General features: G+C 33.7%; 1 pseudogene; it reads left to right on the top strand.

Annotated features, from left to right (window-relative positions):
* Positions 1 to 3,504: 3,504 nt before the first annotated feature.
* Positions 3,505 to 5,491, top strand: LOC143554311 (exocyst complex component EXO70H1 pseudogene; annotated as a pseudogene).
* Positions 5,492 to 6,850: the final 1,359 nt, after the last annotated feature.

The following is a 6,850-nucleotide window of genomic DNA, read 5'->3' as shown; positions in this document are numbered from 1 at the left end:
TGATTAATGGGGGTCTTGAGCTGATGTTCAATTCAATGACTGTATTTCTTTACTCCAGTTTGAGTTTAAAGCTAAAATGAGTGTTAAAATCTGCAGACTAATCTAACGCTCATAATAAATGATTATTCGGCCAAGTGGGAGAATGTAAGAATAAATATATGGATATATATATTTATATATGGTCATAATTATCATTTATATAATAATAGATCAAAATAATTAAATTATACATTATTATTATATTAGCTAGGTAATTGTTGATGGACCATATTACCATTACTTGCTAATCAAGGGTTTCCCCTTGGGTGTATATAAATACATGGAAGAGATTAATTAACATCATAAGAAAAACCTAACTCTCACATTAAGAAATTCGTGACCCCTATATCTCTCCATAATTCGGTTTCCTCAAGAACCCTAATCCCCATCACTAACATACATCCTATATGGGAACTCAACCAAGCTGACTATTATGTCGTCTACATCCTTCTCCGGCGGTTACTACTTCCCCTATTGTAACATGTATGTTTTACTTATGGGTTTATCATAACATTCATGTTTTCTATTACATACGTGAAGAACTGATCAACATTCTAGCCCTTATTTATACTAAATATTTGAATATTAAAATAAGCAACAAAATACTAAATAAAAGGAAACAATTATTAAAATAACTAAAAGATCATCTTCTAACTTGTTCCGTACTCCAACGTCTCGCCTTCCTGGGCCGGGTCCTATATCATCCCACATCATTGTCCCTCGGTGAATATACCATCTACGGGTGAAAGTATTTTTGAAAAGTGGGCAAGAATATTGCTAAGGGATTACCGATTACATTAATAAAACTTATTTTGCATTTTTCAAGTAAATTATCCGTTCAAAAATCCGCCATGATGCCGGATCCTTGAAAAAAGAATTTGGATTTTATTAAGTTTTCGTTGATCAACCCGTGGATTTTTATTTTATTGTCTCTTAATCAATTTACAAGTAGGATATAAAATACATCAAATAACTTTACAGTGCCATGTGAGGTTGGATTTATTTGAATCAAATAAACATATTTAAGCAACGTGATTTGTGGCTCCTAATTATAAAACAAACAATATTTGTGGATCTCAAGACATATTTGCTACTGATTTTATAAAAAGAAATAAATTTAATAATTTAATGAAAGCCAAATCCTAACAACAATCTTTCTACAGATCACACTCCTACTTGTATTGTCTACACTTTTTTTTAACAAGTTTGGAACCATCTCTAATACTTGAGTGTGCCTTTATGAGACGGGTGTTAATCATGCCTGTACTGATTTTGATGCTCTAAGCCCGAATCACCAAGAAACACCATTAATGAAGAAATCTAACACTATAAGAAAATCCCTTGAGCCATGTTTTAAATTTGAGAGCTTAAGATCTCAAGCCATCAACCCCATATTATTAGACAAGAAGACAAGCACGTATTTTCTATACTTGTAAGATGGGTTAATCAATCTTTTTTCATGTATTTATATTAGACTAATGGAACTTTAACTTGGTAAATCTTTTAAGTTTCCTAAAATAACTATAAGAAAAACATCCTAAGAACAAAAGTTTAAGTTTTAATTTAGTTAAAACTGCTATAACAAATCAAATATGTAAAAAAAATAATAACATAGTTTTCTATTTCACATTTCCGCTACTATAATTGCTTAAATTCTTTCTATTTCACAATTTTATTCAAATTTAATAAGTAGGTGTACTTTAATATATAAAAAGTTCAACGACTCTTTTGAGGAAAAAAAATAGATAATATGTTAGTTTTTATGATATTTAAGTAAATTAATTCCTGGACCCTATATAATCGTGTCAAATTATGAAAATCGTTCGTGGATCATCACTTTTATGCGGTCAGTCCCACGCTAATGGATGGACAGTGTTCACACTTTGACAAACTAACATAATCCACCATGTTAATTTAACATGTACTTATAAATTATGTATTGCCGTCAATTAAATATGTTTAAGCCGTTTCTTATCTCGTCTGCAAATGAGTGGCCACCTCTAAGAAAACTTAGAAACCAATAAGCCAAAGAATTGGTCGTGTCGTATTGTTAGTTAATTAAGTTAAGAATGACAATCTAGAAACAGTGGGTTTTCGCCTACATGACCTACAAGACATGCAACCTCATAATACGAAAAAACATTCAATTGTGTCTTTGTAACCTTTGACTTTTGGTGCATATGATTTTTATGTTTAAGAAAAGTCCAATAATTTGGAAAAGATTTGGTCAAAACTTAAAATTCAAATATTAAGCGGAAGAAAACTGAAACATAGCCTATTAAAATTAACATACATTCTCAATTCATATCCTATATTGAGAAGAAAAGAAAAATATAATTACAAGAGAAGGAAAATAGGTTCTTATATTGTTAAACTCATAACAAACAAATGTTTTGTCACGAATATGTTATGGATTTGGTCTGTACCTACTACTTTTGTGGCTAACTTGTTTTGCTATGAAATTATACACACTGTATGTTGTTGGCCACGTGATTGTTCATAGATGAACATGATCTTTCGAGACGATTTCAGCACAATCAACAAAGTAACTTTTGTAATATTTGGATTTTTTAATATTTAGCTTTAGTAGTTTGTCAATTTTTAAATTAAGATATATAATCTTTTATAACTTTAAATTTAACACAATCTGTATAGTTTAAAATAAAATGTCAAGTCACTAACTATTTTTACATGTTTTTATTTAAATATATAACACTTGTTATTAAAGTTACATGTAAAAGATGATGATAAATATGTGTTGTTACGGTCTTATTGATGAGTTTTTGATGTTTTTAAATTAATTAGATGTTTTCATTTTGTTTTATAGATGACTAGATATGGTTTTAAGTATTTTAGGTTTTCTTATCATGGATGGTTTAAGTATCCATTATGCGACATGGTCGACAGGTGAGAAAATGTGATCCTATGTGGCATCATTGCCATTCATGGAATGTTTATCGCGTGGCATTGACCACTGCAGTTGACCCGAGCGTGAGCCCACTCATTGGTATCTCCCCTCCTTTTGACTGTTTTCAAACGAATATAAACTTATAAAATTAACTCCAAAAAATTTTACAGTTTAAGAAGTTATATAACCTTGAAATGGATTCCTCCTTGTCATCATCTACATTGGTTCGGAAACCATCACTATTTCAACACAATCATTTCTACTTTAGTTGAAATTAGGCATGATGATGCTAAAGCTCAAACTTAAAGACGGCAACAAGAAGGATTATGTTAAACATGTTTTGTTTCATATTTTTCATCTCCGCGTTTATGCCCTTTGACCCATTCAACAATAAAAAATAAATAAAAATCCCAACATTGTTGGCAACCATCCTCTATAAATACACCCTCATTTGTTCACTTCCATAACTTATATTATCTCTAGTTATATAAACACTTGTTCATAAACATTAAACCCTTTGAATACTTGTCTTATAAGTCTTATAAATACTTGAAATCATGAGGGGTTTGCCATTTACATCCTCCAAATCATCATCTCCGGCCAGCACGCCGTTGCACCACCGAACCTTTTCGGCTTCAATCCAAGAGGAAGACTTGTTATATGCCGAACAAGTCATTAAACGATGGGACCTCGATTCACCTAGCTACACGAAACTCGACTCGTTATTCACTGGAGACGGACGCGAAGCTAGGCAGTTTATAAAGTCCGTAAACAACTTGCAATCCGCTATGAATATGTTCGTGTCCGAAAGTGCGAGTTCGGACAAGATTATTCATGCGCAAAAGTTGATGCAAGTTGCCATGAAGAGGCTAGAGAAGGAGTTTTATAAAATATTGTCCACAAATCGAGATGTTCTCGATTCGGAGTCTGTTTCGGGTTCGGTTTCGGTTTCAGGTTCGGTTTCTGCTAGATCTTCGAGAGCAAGATCGAGTGTTTCTGACGATGATAATGCTTCTGAGGAAGATGATCAGGCTTCACTGTTGGAAACTGTAGTTTCCGACAGTGAAAAATCTACAATGTCATTGTCAGATTTGGTTATGGCGGATCTTAAATCCATTGCGGATTGCATGATCCGCTCCGGATATGGAAAAGAATGTGTGAAGATTTATAAAATCCTCCGAAAATCGATTGTTGACGAGACAATGTATAATCTCGGAGTCGAGAAGTACAGTTTGAATCAGATTAATAAGATGGATTGGGAAGTAATGGAACCGAAAATCAAAACATGGTTACACGTGGAGAAAGTTGCGATTAAATCGCTCTTTTCGGGTGAACGGATATTATGCGATTGGGTGTTTTCGTCGTCCGATAAGATCCGAGAATCATGCTTTGCGGAAATATGCAACGAACGGGCGGTCGCGTTGTTTGAGTTCCCGGAACTCGTGGCCAAATCAAAGAAATCGATGGATAGAATGTTTCGGACATTGGATATGTATAGTGCGATATCAGAGCAATGGCCGGTGATTGAAACGATATTCTCGTTTGAGTCAACGGCCATTGTTCGCACGCAGGCGGTCTCGGCGTACATTAAGCTCGGAGACGCAGTCCGAGCTATGTTAACGGACTTCGAGACCGCCATGCAGAAGGAGACATTGAAGTCTCCTGTCCACGGTGGAGGAATCCATCCGCTAACGCGTTATGTTATGAACTACTTGGTTTTCTTAAGCGATTATTCGGACGCGCTTTCCGATATTATGGCGGACTGGCCACTCCAGGTCAGTTCGCCATTGCCGGAATCTTATTTTTCGACCGTGAATTCCGGTGAACCCTCGTCAATCGCCGCCCGCTTCGCGTGGCTGGTGCTTGTTTTACTTTGCAAGATCGACGCGGGCGCCGAGCTTTACAAGGACGTGGCGCAATCGTACCTGTTTCTAGTCAACAACTTAAACTACGTCGTTTCGAAGGTTAGTAACTCGAATCTTCGCCTTCTAATTGGCGAAGACTGGTTGATTAAACACAACCAAAAAGTTAAACAATACGCGGGAACTTATGAGCGGAAGGCGTGGACTAAAGTGATCCAGTCACTGCCCGTGCATCCTACAGTTGATAATTTATCTACTGAGGAAGCACGAGACTGTTTCAGACGCTTCAACCTAGAATTTATTGAAGCGTACAGGAAACAGTCTACATGGATCATCTCGGACCACAAACTCCGAGATGATATTAAAATCTCATTGTCGAAGAAGATATTGCCCGCCTACCGGACTCTATATGACCGATACCGCGGGTGTTTTCGAGGTGTTGATTCGGTGGTGCGATATGCACCGGACGATTTGGGTAACTACTTGTCGGATTTGTTTCACGGTACCGGATCTCCGGGGAGTAGCAACGGATCTTCACATTCATCTTCGTCTTCTAGCTCTCGTGCCGGCCGTTGAGACGGTTTAGAGTATGTTGATGAAATATTTTTTTATTATTTGGGCTGTAAAAACAATAGATATTGGAATTTAGTAATAATACAATTTTTTATTGGTTAATGTTTTTTTGTTTTGGTGATTATTTTAAATTTTTATTACTTAGTTTAATTTAAATAAATAGTTATAAAAATTGTATTAAAGCGTTATTTATTTTGCTGATATTGTAATAGATAATGTAGACACGTAATCGATTACTTCCTTCTCTTTGTATTGAATAACCAAAGTCAGTTTGAATTTGTTATGGGGTCTGATCATAACCACAGCCGAGCTTCGATTATATATGGAAGATTGGTTTATCATAACAATAACTAAATGATTGGTAAACTAGCGGTTTTGGTCAAGTTTGGTTAATATTTCATTGTGATTTTCTTATCAATCTGTTTCTTTGTTCCAGTTGAAAATGGTTCGGTTATTGTATTCCAAACTCAATTAAGTTTAGATGCTGATATATGTTGATTTCAAGCTTGGTTATGATGTTTCAGGCTTATAAGTTATGAAATTAGCAACATGAATTTAAATGTTTGTATCTAGAAATGAAGGTATATAATATAAAAATAAAGGTATAAAATATGGAAAACACAAACATGCAAGTATGGTGCGGTTTCGGTAAACTAAGACAAATTAACTACAACTCAAACCGAATGATAGGTTAATCATATTCACTTAATCATAACCAACCAAAACATTATATATAAGTGTAGTTATTGTTGTCGTGTATTTAAAAGGGATTATGCATTAAACACATATTTTGGTTTCATTAAAGTAAAACCTTACAAAATATTTCAAAATGGAGCCACACAAATATAAAATAAATGGATAGTGTTGCTTATAGTTTAATTTCTTGTATTACTATCTAAATATGTTTTTTTGTAAAAAGAGTCTTAACATTTGATAATATAGCTATTCGATATTCACTTTGATTTTTTTTTAATTATATATAACGAAACCGTTACAGTTTATATTATTTTAGTTTAAATAAACAAATGATTAGTGTTAAGACGTGGAGGACAATACAAATGTTTTCTTTGAGTACACATCTCACCAAAACTTTCATAGTCAAACGGGAATGTTAAATGAGTATACGAAACTCAATTTGTACCCAAAATCTTTAGTACTAGAAAATATATAAATCGATAGTAATTACATTCATTCTTATTCTTATAAATTTTCAAGCATAGCTTAATAAAAAAAAGTACGTTTGATGTGTTATTTTTGTAAGAGATAAGATATACATGATTAACCTAAAACCCGATTAAATTAAACCAATTATCAAAACAACGATCTGGTTTGAAACCATGTAAACTAAAAGAACTTAACCTATTTGGATAAATCATTAGCGGCCGGGCCACAATTTGAAAATACCAAAATAAAGAAATTAGTTTCGAGAAAATGGGTGACAATTGTCAGTTAGTTAATAAAATAAAAT

The sequence above is a fragment of the Bidens hawaiensis genome, unplaced genomic scaffold (genome assembly GCF_021521415.1).
Source record: "Bidens hawaiensis isolate Kalapana, Puna unplaced genomic scaffold, B.hawaiensis_p1.1 tig00017586_1, whole genome shotgun sequence".
In the NCBI taxonomy this organism is placed as follows: Eukaryota; Viridiplantae; Streptophyta; class Magnoliopsida; order Asterales; family Asteraceae; genus Bidens; species Bidens hawaiensis.
The sequence above is the reverse complement of the archived record's forward strand: the minus strand, read 5'-3'. Positions and strand labels throughout refer to the sequence as shown.